At 38.2% G+C, this 15,346-nt stretch overlaps 1 pseudogene; it reads left to right on the forward strand.

Moving 5' to 3' along the window:
* The first annotated feature begins 5,086 nt into the window (after positions 1-5,086).
* Positions 5,087-13,680, forward strand: LOC123609909 (annotated as a pseudogene).
* The last annotated feature ends 1,666 nt before the right edge of the window (positions 13,681-15,346 follow it).

The raw sequence follows: 15,346 nt of genomic DNA on the forward strand, positions 1-15,346 counted from the left end.
AGGAAATGGGAAATGCAGACAAGGGAGTTATCCTTCCAGGAGAAGACAAAGAAGGAAAGGAAAAGTAACCACTAGAGCTGATATTTGGCCTCTTTTATTATTATCTTTTATCTTCCTCATTCACAAGGTAGAAAGGGACTGATCAAAAAAATACATGCAAAGAAAATAATTTCAATAGCTAACACTGCGGTTACAATGTTTTCTGTAAAGACAAGAATGTTATGGTACGTTCCAAATCCAAGTGTTAATAAGGGGAACCTTTCTAGTAGGCAATTAACAGATAAAGGGCAATGAGGAGGAGTGAAAGCCTAAAGATTGCAGAAGTTTTACTGAAATAGTCTGACTCTAAGTTTAAGTCACAGATCCACTGACTAACTTTGTTTAAGGCTATACAGGGAGTGAAGCATAAAAATTATAAGTAAGACAATACTAATAGTATGAACAAGAACCATAGGGTATATGGGCCTGGCTTAGAATCCCGGGAAAGCTGTCAGCATCAGATGTCATCTGCTTCAATTACTGGTGAGCTTTAATTTTAATTCTCCCTTTGATTCAGCAGTCCAGCAGAGAGTAGAAACTTTCTTTAAATGAGAAACATGAATCCAAGAATCAATACCTTTTAGTTTTGTAGCACAAAAGTTAGTTAAGAGTACCTGATATGGTCCTTTCCACCTAAATTGTAAGGAATCCTTTTGAAGATGTCGCTTCCAATAAACAAAGGGAACTGGTTGTAGGTTGTGTTTTATTTCTTTGTCTTCCCGGAGCATGCTGTGAAAAGATTGTTCTCTAGGGCATGATTTTTGTCCATGACCTTAATTAGTCCCTTACAAAAGTGGAGAATATCTCCTTTAATTAACTAAACATCAAATGCAGCTGGGGCCAAATGCATGGGTCTCCCAGTTACAAGCTCCAAGGGATAGAGCTTATGGTTTTGGAAGGGAGCAGCTCTTAAATTCAATAGGACAATAGGAAGAGCTTTAGGCCAAGTCAATTTTAATGTTTCCATAAATTTAGCCAATTGTGTTTGAATGATGTCATTTGTTCTTTCCACCAGTCCACAGGACTGAGGGTGGTAGGTACAACAGAAGTGTTGTAATATAAACCAAAAAGAGTATATTTGCTTCACCATGTGGCCAGTAAAGTGGGTTCCTCCGTCACCATATAATTTCAAGGGTATGCCCTAAGCAAGTATTATCTTTTCTAACAAATTTTTGCCAACAGCTGAGGTAGTAACATACTAGCAGGAAAATGCCTCAACCCAATGAGAAAACACACACCTCGTGACAAGGACTTAGTTGCAATCATGAGAAGGTGGTGGGTCCATTGCCAGATCTCGAAAGGCTCGCTAGGTAAATCGAAATGGCTGAGAGCTGTCTGAATCATTTTCCCTAGGTGAAATTTTGGACAAAAAGTGCAGGTTAACAGCACTTTCTTAGCAGCTTAGAAACATTTCCCACTAATATTGCCTCATAAAGCTTATAGTTTGTCAGTTGCCCAGTGAGTCATTTGATGGGCTATTTCAAGTAATTGTTTGTGTGGTTTTTTTTTTTTTTTCCCCATAGATTCTGATAGTACTGGTTTGTTATTTGGATCGTACTCTAAATTTGTCAAGGAAGTGAAAACAGAATGGTCAGTCCAATAAAGTTTTTCTCTGTGTGCTATGCTGGCTTAGGCGTCCTTTATGAGAAGATTCAAATCTTCTTTAGGAAAATAGTATTTGCTTTGAGGTTCCCAGTTTCAATAGAATTTAAAGCAGGCTGATTTTACTGCTTGATCATCTAAATTATTTCCTTTAATCCCACCCTCATTAGATCATGACTTGAGCCAAAATCAAAAGCCGGATGCTTAAGCAACTGAGCCACCCAGGTGCCCCCAAAGCTACATTTTTTAAATGTAATACCCCCAGATTTTAAAAATACAGCATCCAAGGCAAATCAAAATCATGAACAACTATGAAATTGTAGCAGTAACTGTTTTACCTTTTGCTTAAATGTAAAGAGCTCTATCTGGAGCATAAAATTCTGGCTGTTGGTAGCCATTGGTAAAAGAGCTGCTTCCAACATTTGGAAGAGAGTGGTAATAGTACATCCAGCACAGTTTTTCCTTCCATTATTCCTATATAGGAACTATCAGAAAACCAAGAGCGTTCACATTATTAGTTTTCTGTGAGTCAGCTCTAGGTGTCAGCTGTTAGTCAAGGTTAGAAGAGTCATGGCATGTCTACACAACAGGTGAAGGGAGCAGAGTTTCAGAGAGACCTCCTGTTGGAAGCGGGCCCAGGCTTGGCAGGCAGGTGCAGCAGAGTCCCTGAACCCTGTCCCAGGCTCCGAGGCTCCTCCCAGTAGCCCGCCAGTCGGAGGGAGCGGATTTCCGCCCCTCCCTCGGCTGGGGTCCACGTGGCAGGTGCACTGCCACTACCTCCACGCAGGGCCTAGTTCGCCCCATCGCATGAGATACGGAATGAGAGTGGAGCAGAACCTGAGCCGCTCCTCAGGTGGCCCTTGGAGGTTGTGGCAGAGCCTGCCTCCTGAATGACAGATCCTGTGGAGGATGTTATAGCTGTAATCTCTTTAAAAAGAAAAAAAAAAAAAAGGCAGCAAAAGATAGTGTAGAGCTAAGTTAGAAGAGGTGAATCGGCTTACAGAAAGATGTTGAGTGTGATGAGAATTTAATAAGGCTTCTGCACAAGAAGCAAATGCTTAAGGGAGAACCCATGACTATCTCTCCTGTTGGTCTGGTTAAAGCAGTTGTAGCTGAAATAGCTCTCATGCAAAGAGGAAGTCCTTTGGCTACTGGGTCTAACACTGGCTATAACAGGCAAGAGGTCTATGTTGAACTCTGTATTTTTGAATATGGGCACCCAAGGCATTTCCTTCTTTCTCGGTAGAAAGGAAAACACACACACACACACACACACACACACACACACACACAAACAAAAACAAGACTGATAATTAGGGTGCCCCAATAGGAGGGCTGAGAAGTCTTTTCAACTGGCCAAAAGCCATGTGAGTATTTTCTTCCCATTGTATGTTATCTGATTTGTCAGATTTTAGTAGAATATAACAGAATTGGGTTACAAAAGACAAATTTGGTATCTAGTTCTTATAAGATCCTGCAAGGCCTAAAAATTTTCCAAGGTATCTCTTCCTGGTTTTTGTCTGTGGGAAGCTTAAAATGCTCTGGAGGCTGTTGGGGTACAAAAGGAGACCTTGGTCAGAGATCAAATGCCCCAGATATTTTAACTCATTGAGTATGGATGAAATGAAGTTTTTTTTTTTTTTTTTTTTTGAGACTTTGTGGTCTTTAGTTGCTAACAGTTTAAGGAGGTGGGTACTATGCTGCTTACATGCTTCATTGGAAGAGGAGCAAAAGTGAAGAGCATCAACATACTGTATAAGGATTAATTTTTTTTGTGGGAAAGTGTCACCTGCCAAATCTGCATGAAGATTTGTGAAAAATAAGGACTGTCTGGGTAGTCTTATGGCATCACACTCCAAACATATTTTTGTCCTTCCCAAATGAAGGCAAGTAAAAACTGGCATTTATACTAAAGAAGGCATTACAGAAACCAAATTACAGTGAAAAACTTACTCTTTGTGGGAATGGAGTCTGGAGAGTGTGAAGGTTAGGGAGAACTGGGGGTCAGTGAATTGAATGTTATTGTTGGCTTTGGGTTCCTGGACAGACTTGCACCCTTGTCCATGAGGTTTCTTTGCAGAAAGGATGAATGCTTTACAAGGGCTGATAAAAGAGACTACAAGGTTTGGAGACTTGCATTCCTCTATAATTGGTTTTATTCCTGCAATAGCTTCAAGGTTTAAAGGATATTGCCTGATATTAGGAAGGGGTTTGCCTGGATCAACTTGAAACTTAACTGGGGATGAAGAATGGATCCACCTGATATCTATCCTAGGTTTTCCCCTAAGTCCTTTAGGAACTTTCTCTAAGAAAGTTAAGCTCTCAGTGTCCTTACTAGCTGATTTAAGGGGAAAGAATATTAGAGGTATTGAAAGGTTTCCAATGCTGACAGTTAAAAGAGGGGTTGAATTGATTTTAAGAATGATTTCTCTTTTGAGTTGCCTGGGTAGCTCAGTCAGTTAAGTGTCCGACTCTTGGTTCCCACTCAAGTCATGATCTCATGGTCATGAAATGGAGCCCCACGTTAGGCCCTGTGCTGAGTGTGGAGCCTGCTTAGCATTCTTTCTCTCTCCCTCTCTGTCTGCCCCTCCCCTGCTTGTTCTCTCTCTCTCTCTCTCAAAATAAATAAACATTTAAAAAATAGAATGATTTCCTTTTTTTGGGAAAGGAAATGGCAATGTGGTATTTTTCTAAGAAGTCTCTTCCAAGTAGATTGACAGGAGCTAAGAGAACTAGTAAAAAGGAATGCCTATCCTGAAGAGGTGCCTAACTGAAAAGGTAAGGAAAGAGACTCATGAACTGTTAAGGGTTTATTAGAAATTCCCAGCAATGGAATTTTTTTCAGTACAGGATTGTTTGAGCATGAGCACAGAAGAGTTGCTCCAGTGTCAATTAAAATTGTAAGAACCTCATTTCTGATCATTAAGGAAGTTTCACCCAGATGATTAAGGTGCAAAATCAGAAAAACCTCTTGTGTTTCCTGGGAGTAGCCTCTGTCCATTAGAGGGCTTGAGGGCTTAGCATTACAAGATTGCCTTTGGTGTTTCTGTGTAAGACACTGTCTGGGTTTTTTACAAACCTGTGTGACTCAGTTGGTTAAGCATCCATCTCTTGATTTTAGCTCAGGTCATGATCTCATGGTTTTTTGTTGTTTTTGTTTTTGTTTTTGTTTTTAACTTTGAGCCCTGCTTGGGTTTTGCACTGACAGCATAGAGCCTGCTTGAAATTCTTTCTCTCCCTCTTTCTCTGACCCTCCCCTGCTTGAGTGTGCTCTCTCTTTCTCAAAATAAATAAATAAACTTAAAAACATAAAAAAACTAATTGAAGCTAATTATAGCATTCATAAACTAGTTTATTAAGCTTTTGAGTACATGTCTGGATTTTTTTATTTCAATCTATGGCTTTAGGGAAGATATGGGGAACAGCTTCATGTAAAGCTTTAGCAATGCACCCAAGAGGTACCCTGTCCTATGGTAAGACCCATTGGAGATCATCTAATGACATTCAGCTTTTGGCAACCAATGTTGAACTTGACCCTGTCCAACAAATAGATGGATCAACTGATAAAGATCAAAGAAACCAGAGTGGTAGGTTTGGATGAAAATATTAAATTTGTCAGCAAATTGATGAGAGTCTTCAGAAACCCTTGGAAACTCCTTGGCAATAGCTCTCAATTCAGCCTCTGTCTAGAGAGAATATAAAATGTTCAGGAGTATAACTTTTAGGTCTAACCTTGAAAAGGTTCATTGGAACAGGACAGTGCAAAAAGGATAAAACAGGAAGATCTAGAGAGGTCTTGGGATATTGGGGGTAAAGAAGGAGTTTGGCCATAAGAGGGACAAAGAAAAGTGAAGAGGGAGAGAGAGAGCAACCTGAAGCAGCAGGAGGAGGCTGAAGAGAAAAGTAATTCTGTAAAGCCTTATGATTCTTTTCAAACTGAGAATTTTTCTCTCTTAAGTTGGAAACAGTATTCTGAAAAGAGGCAATCAGTCTTGAGTTCATTTTAAAGTTTCCAAATACCAATTAAGCATCCTATTTTATTTGTCTGGTTTTAAATCTGTGGTTCTCAAGTCAAGTTCTGTGAGTTCAAAAGAGCCTCAAAATGACCACTGTAATTGCAATTGATCTTTGGAATTTTCAGTCCACTGGGGTAAATATTTATAAGAAGAAGAATCCTAGTTCTTAAACATGAAACCAACTGGACTTGCTGAGGGAGGAACCTCTTGAAGAAATTTACAATAAGAAACCAGTTCAAGAGGCTAGCATTTATTTGGGAACAAAGAATTGAAATTCAGAGTACATTGATTTAGATAGATGCCCAAACAGTGTCCCGGTTATAGGAAGTGGACTCAGGATTTTTATAGACATAAAAAAAAAATGTTAGGTAAGTTGTTTTTAAGAAGAGTTCATTGTTCTGACAAGCAGGGCTAGATTTGTACATCACTGATTGGTCAGGCAAAGTGGTCCCCAGGTAAAAGTTCATTTTTATCAGTCTTTTCAAACAAGATTTTCTCATTCTTGCTGACTTCTTGGTATGTTGAAGTTTGGCCTGGTTCAAAGATTTAGGACACAGGATGTGCAAGGCAGTTCCTATGAAATAGCTATTCCAGGTCTATTTTTAAAAGTGCTGAAATTATGAAAAGACCCAAAATGTCCATCGACTGATGAATGGATAAAAAAAAAAATGTAGTGTGTGTGTTTATACACACACACACACACACACACACACACACACACACACAAATGGACTATTACTCAGCTATCAAAAAGAATGAAAGCTCGCCATTTGCAATGATATGGATGGTGCTAGGGTGTATTATTCTAAGCAAAATAAGTCAGAGAAAGACAAATACAAATGAAAAATATGATTTCATTCATATGTGGAATTTAAGAAACAAAACAGATGAACATAGGGGAAGGGGGAGAAAACAGAGGCAAACCAGAAAGACAAACAGACTCTTAGCTATAGAGAACAAACTGAGAGTTACTGAGAGGAGGTAGGTGAGGGGATGGGTTAAATAGGTGAGAGTATTAAAGAGGGCATTTGTTGTGATGAGCACCAGGTGCTGTATATATAAGTGATGAATCATTAAATTCTACACTTGAAACTAAAAGCAATAAATCAATAAATAGTAAAAATAAACATGGCTCTACTTATGTCATTTTTATAAGTATAAAGCAGGTCACTTAATTTAAATACATTTAAGAAATGCTATTTAAATATAAGAACTTATTAGTAACTTATCTTTGAATATTAGAGAATAAAATTATTGAGCACTTTAATATACAAAGGAGGGGCAAATATTGGTTAGGGGCATAGCATGAGATATTTATTGCATTATTCTATTATTGTTTAATAAAATGTTTTATATTTATATTTTTAAGACCATATTCTACTCTATCTTTGCTGTTTTTAAACTTTTCCTCAATCATTTTTGGTGTAAGGTATTATATGCTAATATACTAGAAGAAAGGGCAAGTCTAATGTTTTTCTCCCAATAGTGTACTTTGTCAAAGTTTAATTTGTTATTTAACATTTTTGATTATTCTAATTTCTAATTAATGGTGTATTAGTGTTTTTAGGTGAATCTCGTAGGTTCTTGATGTCATGGGTCCCTTTCTGTGTTATATAAGGCATTGGATAGAGAGACACTCTCTAGGTGAACCAAATAAAAGTTAAAAGCTAAATATTTTGAAATGAAATTCAGAATGTAAAAAGTTAATCTAATTGATTTTGGATCCCAATCATGTTTATGGTCCTCAATTATGTAAATTAGATTAAATTTTTAAAAAATGCACATTGATATCATCTTTTCACCTGTGGAACAGATGTCCTTACCATACAAAAACACTAATACTAAATATCAAGACTGTCCAATATGTCTACATAGCATCATATTTAGGATATTTCTCATGATATGTAATACTTTTTACTATGTCAGGCCTTTTGGTATAGTGTTTATGATCACATGTTTCATTCAAACACAATTAGATTTGACATCTGTCCATGATGATGACTATCTGAGTGAATTGGATTTGCTCAGTTTACCATTTCCATGTAATGTGTTTATATTCTGCAATGGTCAGGTACCAATGCCTACACAAGGAAAATTAAATATTAAATAACATATGTATAAGACTTAAAGTTAATGACACATAGTAAATTTTGGTTGTTAAAACACCACAGTGTCTAAAATATGCTATAATCTTAGGGGTGCCTGGGTTCCTCAGTTGGTTAAGTGTCCAACTTTTGATTATGATTCAGGTCATGATCTCACAGTTTGTGAATTTGAGCCCTGCATCAGGCTCTGTGCTGATGGCTTAGTTCCTGCTTGGGATTCTCTCTCCCCTCTCTCTCTGTCCCTCCCCTGCACTCTCTCTCTCTCACTCAAAATTAATAAATAAACTTGAAAAATATGTAATAGTATTTTTAAACAATTTTTTAAATGTTTACTTTTGATATATATATAGAGAGAGTATGTGTGAGTGGGGAAGGGGCAGAGATAAAGAGAGAATCATACAGAATCCAAAGCAGGCTCCAGACTCTGAGCTGTCAGCACAGAGCCTGATGTTAGGCTCGAACCCACAAACTGTGAGATCATGACCTGAGCCAAAGTTGGACACTCAACTGACTGAGCCACCCAGGCACCCCAACATATGCTATAAACTTAAAAGTTTCCTTAGATTTCCATTTTTTAATGTATTTAATGAGACTCATCTGTAAAGTGTTATTTTTATTGAAGTCTTTTAGAACTTTGGACAGTGTTACGTATTCCTTATACATATCCCACAGAGTGTGATTTTACACATTTTTTCTTTTCTTTTTTTTTTCAATATATGAAATTTATTGTCAAATTGGTTTCCATACAACACCCAGTGCTCATCACAACAGGGCATTGAGGAGGGCAAATTTTTAATAATCTTTAGGAAAGAGATTGTAAGTATAGTAACTGTGCATCCCCCAAATCACAGAATAATCTTTCAGAGAAGAGTCTTGTGTCAGCAATTTTAATATACTACATATATAGTCTCTTTTTTGAAGATGCCAGCATTTTATTTTGTTTTTATTTTTATTTGTTTATATTTATTTATTTTTGAGAGCCAGAAAGAGAGAGTGCTCAAGAAAGAGAACCCACAAACCACAAGATAATGACCTGAGCCGAAGTCGGTCACCTAACCAACTGAGCCACCCAGGCATCCCAAAGATACTAGGATTTTAAATGGTATCAGAATTCTTGCTGTGAAGAAAACTTTTTTTTGGTTTTACTTATTTTGAGAAAGAGAGAGTGTATGTACACACACATGCACACATGCACACAGGCAAGCAAGGGAGGGGCAGAGAGAGAGGAAGAAGTAGAATCCTAAGCAGGCTCCATGCTCAGCCCAGAGCCAGAAATGGGGCTTGATCCCATGACCCTAAGATCATGACCTGAGCCAAAATCGAGCTGGTTGCTCGACTGAGAACCCAGGTGCCCCAAGAAAACATTTTTAAAGCCAAAATGTCTCAAAATTATTTGCCCAACAAACTTTCTCCCATATTCTACTTTTGTGTGTGGGTGCGTGATAGCAACTATAACTGTAATCATAGATAGAAGGACTAAACCCACCCCTGATTACCTTGCTTCCCTACTCAAACCCTGCAATGTTTTCTCAAAACCACAGAGGAAAAATCATTCTTCCTATGGTTTGTAAAGAAACACGTGATTAAGCTCCTGGTCTTCTTTCTTTCTTCATCTTCAGATTTTGGTTGGCGTCATTCCACTGCAACCACATAGAGTACTTCTGTCCCGAGACTTTTCCCTTGTTGTTACCAATATCTGAAATACACTTTTCTCAGATAATTGCAGCTTTATTCAGGGCTCCAAAATTGGCTTTACCATTCTATCTATAATGGCATTCCTGTAAAATGATCTTGTCCCTACCTTCTTATATTTTCTCTTAATATTGATCACCTACTCCCTGAAAATTATACTCAATATTTATATCATTAGTTTCTGTCTCCCACCACATCAGAAACATAAGTTCTATGACAATAATCACTTAAAGCTCCTTTGTTTATTGTTACTATCCATCAGTATGTAAAATATGACCAATATACAGTAAAACTAAAATATTTATGAAATATTTAGCACTCAGCTCATCAGAATTCTGAACTTAAAAGTTATACCTGAAACAAATAAATCTGTTTAAAGTGACTTAAATAAAATCAGTTTTGAGCTATCTATATTTTATCTCATCCCTGAATTATGTGTGATTAAGTTAGTACTCTCAATATTGAGTTTGAGGTAACAAAAATCTATCTTTTTATAACTCGCATCCAGTGAGAAAGATGAAACTGAGAAAAGGGAGGAAAATACTATTTTAAAAGTTTATTTATTTGTTTTGAGAGAGAGAGAGATAGCAGAAGAGGGGGAGGGCCAGAGACAGAGAGATCCCAAGCAGACTCTGCACTGACAGTGTGGAGCCTGATGTGGGGCTGGAACTTATGAACTGTAAGATCATGACCTGAGCCAAAACTAAGTGTTGGACACTTAACCGACTGAGCCACCCAGGTGCCCCAAGGGAGGGAAATTATATATTGACTTATTCCTAAAATAACAAAGGAATAGAAAGAAAAATGTCAAGAACATTGGAGACACTATAGAACCCAAATGCATTTTTGTTTAAAGTGTTCAAAGATGGTTTTCGGTACTAATTAGTGGAAATTAAATATGAATTATTTGTGTTTGTATCTCTTCTCTTACTGGCAGTAGTTATTTTGGTAACACATGTAATTACATAGCTTTTTCTTATATTACCATCCAAGACAACTCAGGATTATTAGGAAAAGCAGGGTTAGAAAACATAACACACTCTAAATTATTTCTTAAATCAATCAGATAATTAATGTTTTTTTTCCCCTCCCACATACTATACTACAGTTGGAGTGTTTACTGTTAAGTGTAAGTTTCAAATGCTAACTGCACATCTGATGAGTCTAGAGATTTAAGCAGTTATTATAGAAAACTGACATGTTCTTAAAAAGCAGAATTCAGTCTCTTACCCTCTATTTACTCAAAGGATAAGTTTTACAACTGTGTTATCACCACCAACCAAAGTTGATTTAAGAGACATGATGTCTTCTTCTTTTTCTTTTTAAGGCATGACTTCCATAATAATTGATGCAAGAGAGACCCCTAGCAGCATCTACACATGCTGAACTCTTAAATCAATGATATTGGCTTCATTCCCAAGTAACAGGTGTACCTACATTGATTAATCCTTTTTTGCCACCGAGAAAAGGAAATACGACATCAGGGGCATTCACCCTGACTTTTCCAAATATTCAAGGTATGATGTAATATTTGCAAAAATATAGGTAGCACTTCACATTTTCACCCTGCACTGCCTAGCCAACCAAAATGGATGGAGTCATAGGTGGCAATAAAGCAGCAACATGGATGCTAGTCAGGATGAAATAATACTTGGCTGGAAACCACAATATTGAAAACCAAAATCCCTGACCATTTGTCTATTCTAGTCACAGATTTGCAAAAGATATATGGTAAAAGGGTATACAAGACAAAAACTTTCCTATTTTAAAAATTAATATATGATACCTCAAATTTATCAGCAACTTTGAGTAGCCGCTGAGAATAGTTGGAAGAAATGGGTTCAGTGGTGCCTTGACTATGGACTCTCTAGACGGACATGTGAAAGATAAAAATAACCCCACGGTGAGATACCAAAGGAGGAAGAAAGCAATGATAGTCACATAGAACCAGTCAAATCTATACCTCAAACCCCCTCTGGGATGAGGTTTCTTACTAAACAATAAAGGGCAGCCTAAGATCTTCTTATCATATTGTCCAACCAGGGATATTACAAAGAGAGACAAGAGGATGATATATTTCCACATTTTCAGTGGTCCAATGTTTACCACTCACTTGTGCTGACTTGCATTTGCAGCAAAGGATGAAAGGGAGAAGAAAGCTTACTCTCTTTAGAAGCCAAAATTTTTCCTACCTTTTGTTCTTTATTTTTAACCTACTGGGCTTAAAGTCAGACTGTTTTCAGCCAGAAATATTATATCTGTGAAGGAAAAAACTCAACACAGTACAGTATCAGAAGTATCTTACCCAAACCTTCCTGCATTTTTTATTCTTATTAATCTAATATTCATATTCACCCAGAACAATGGCATATACATTTTAGCCACAGAGGCCTCTTAAATGGAACATAAGAGGACAATTAAGTTGACTTTAAGAACACATACGTTACAGAATGAAATTTTAATCTTCTAGATCCCATCTAGAAGTGCCAACACATTTTCTATCCAAACTCATTCGATGAGGGTTACACAGTAGACACTATATAATAGCATGGTGCCAATAAGGAGGGCTTCAAATTTGTCCCTACCTCATAAACTTTGACAGTGGGAACCTCTCACATTTTCAAGTGAACCTATTGATTCCACAGTGAAATTAATGTTCCACAATAATATAAAAGCATCTGACCCACTCAGTTTTCTTATTCTGCTTTGTGAAAGCCAGAGAGGTTTCCCTCAGTGCCTATTTGGAGTTTCAATTAGCAGGCCCATCATCCTCTCTAGTGCTTGTTCCCATTCACTCCTTCACCACTGAATAGCCCCAACTCCAATTTTCTTTTAGGGGCAAGAAGAGACATAAGAATATAACACCAGCTCTGTATGAAAAAAAAAATTAGAACAACAAAACAATTTCAAAATCATAGGCGACAGTTGCTTAGAATATTCACACTAATTTCTTCTTAAAATATAATTTTTCAGCAAATCAATGTTTCTAGAATCCAAAACAATTCAATCTAGAATCATATAGATAATTATACTGTATCAAGCTTTACTAATAATTTTAAAGATCAAGTAATCTGGAGGCCAGACAAAGCAGGGAGAAAAATCATCCCATGTGACTCTTCTGTGGGCCCTTCCTTTTTCACATCATACACATGATTTCTGCTCCAGAATAATAGGAGAGGTTTTAATAAGAGGTTCACAGGTTACTCCATACAGCAAGATGTTATGAAACATCTATGTCCTATACCCCAGAGAGTTGCAAAGTTTATGTAACATTCCCTGTAAATTATATTTATTTTACTTATGCAATTCTAATCCAGGGACATTAAGAGTACTGCATAGAAAACGACTAGTATCATTCATCTATTTCCCCAATCAATTATCATATATACAAGGAAATTACACTCGGTCACCTGATTTTTTTTTCCTTCCTCCAGAGTGTCCCCTCATTCATTAATCATGGAAGAAATTGATCACACGGACAGGACCAGGCCTGGGCTCTGGTGGGGAGCAAGCCACTGCATCTAGCTAGACCCTGGGCCCTGACTAGCTCCTCTCTTCTGTGCCCCCAGGTCCATAGGCAGCAGCTGTGGCACCTGGCCAGAATGGCATGATCCTGAAGCCCCACTTCCAAAAGAGCTTGCAGCAAGTATGTGGCCACATGGTTCAACCAGCTGGCATGGAAGTTCTGCAGACACAAGGCCTGGCAAGCCAGAGCAAGCCCCATCACCCGCATCCCCTGTTTGGACCTGTCCGGACCCACCTGGCCCATCATGAGGTGCCCTATGAGGAAGTAGCACAACAAAGTATGAGCTGGCTGGGGTTTCAGCTTGGAAGAGTTAGGGTTGCTGGCATTGACAAGAAGGTGGCATGAGCTATTGGGATCTCAGTGGATCCAAGAAGGCAGACAAGTACACAGAGTCCCTGCAGGCTAATGTTCAGTGGCTGAAGGAGTACTGCTCCAAGCTCATCCTCTTCTCTAGGATGCCCTCTGCCCCCAAGAAGAAAACAGCTCTGCTGAAAAACTCAAATTGGTTACCCAGCTGAAAGGACTAGTCAAGCCCACAGGGAATGTCTATAAGAAGAAGAAAGCCGGAGTCATTACAGAGGAGAAGAACCTCAAGGTGTTGACCAATATTCACATGGCCTGTGCCAATACACTGCTCTTTGACATCCAGGCAGAAAGGGCCAAAGAAGCTGTAGAACAGGATGTTAAAAAGAAAAAATAAAGTGCCGGGGTGCCTGGGTGGCTCAGTCGGTTAAGCGTCCGACTTCAGCTCAGGTCATGATCTCGTGGTCCTTGTGTTCGAGCCCCACATTGGGCTCTGTGCTGACAGCTCAGAGCCTGGAGACTGCTTTGGATTCTGTGTCTCCCTCTATGCCCCTCCCTTGCTCGTTCCCTCTCTCTCTCTCTCTCAAAAATGAATACACATTAAAAAAAAAAAAGAAAAAAGACAGTGCCATTGCAACTTACGATTAGTAAAAAGAGAAATTGATCATAGGCTGGCTGTTATAACTTTTTTCCCGCCTAGTCTACTATCTAACCTAGGTCAATAATTCCTTATCACATTTAAAATGTTTTTAAATGTTTATTTATTTTTGAGAGAAGGTGGGTGGAAGAGAGAGAACAAGAAGGGGAGGGGCAGAGAAAGAGGGAGACACAGAATCCTGAGCAGGCTCCAGCTCTGAGCTGTCAGCACAGCCCGACAGGGAGCTCAAATCCACAAGCTGTGAGATCATGACTTGAGCTGGAGTTGGATGCTTAACCAACAAAACCACCCAGGCACCCTCCCCCTATAATGTTTTAAAAGATATTGAACAACATTTTCGGCAATAATATATCATAAAGAACATGGCTACAAAATCCAAGATGACCATCAGAATCTGAATAATCCAGTGGGAATAGGAACTATCTATAATGCATGATATTTAATTATACTGCCAGGTATTTATGTACCCAAAGGATACATAAATTCAAATTTATGTACATGATTTGTACCTTTGGGTATATGATTTGAAGGGATATATGCACTCTGATGTTTATAGCAACATTATGAACAATAGCTAAATTATGGAAAAAGCCCAAATGTCATCAGCCCAACTGATGAATATATAAAGAAGTGGCATATATTACTCACCTATCAAAAAGAATGAAATCTTGCCATTTGCAATGATGTAGTTGGAGCTAGAGAGTATCATGCTAAGCAAGATAACTCAGAGAAGACCAATACCATATGATTTCACTCAAATGTGGAATTTAAGAAACAAAACATAAGAACATATGAGAAGGGGAAAGAGAAGACCACTAGAGACTTTTAATGATAGAGAACAAACTGAAGGTTGTTGAAGGGAAGTGGGTAAAAGATGGCCTAGATGGGTAATAGGTATTAAGGAGGGCACTTGTTGTGATGAGCACTGGGTGTTGTATGTAAGTGATGAATCGCTAAATCTTACACCTGCAACTAGTATCACTAGATATTAATTAACTATAGAATCTAAATAAAAACTTGGAAGAAAAATTTTTAAAAAATAAGCATGGTATTAAGACCATATAACTCCATGGGCCTTTTGATATTTTTTGACCAGCTCTTTTACTCTTTTTCCTCCATCATTCACACTTATTTGAATTTATTTATAGGCGTTGATGGAGACACTTATTTTCATCTATAATTTTCTACAGCCAAGTTCACATTTCCTAGTTGATCCATATCCATAGGTATTTCTACACAGGTATAAAATCAGAACTTCATATAAACTGCTACTGAGGGGCGCCTGGGTGGCACAGTCGGTTAAGCGTCCGACTTCAGCCAGGTCCCGATCTCCCGGTCCTGGAGTTCGAGCCCCGCGTCAGGCTCTGGGCTGATGGCTCAGAGCCTGGAGCCTGTTTCCGATTCT

Source organism: Leopardus geoffroyi, chromosome B2 (genome assembly GCF_018350155.1).
Source record: "Leopardus geoffroyi isolate Oge1 chromosome B2, O.geoffroyi_Oge1_pat1.0, whole genome shotgun sequence".
NCBI lineage: Eukaryota > Metazoa > Chordata > Mammalia > Carnivora > Felidae > Leopardus > Leopardus geoffroyi.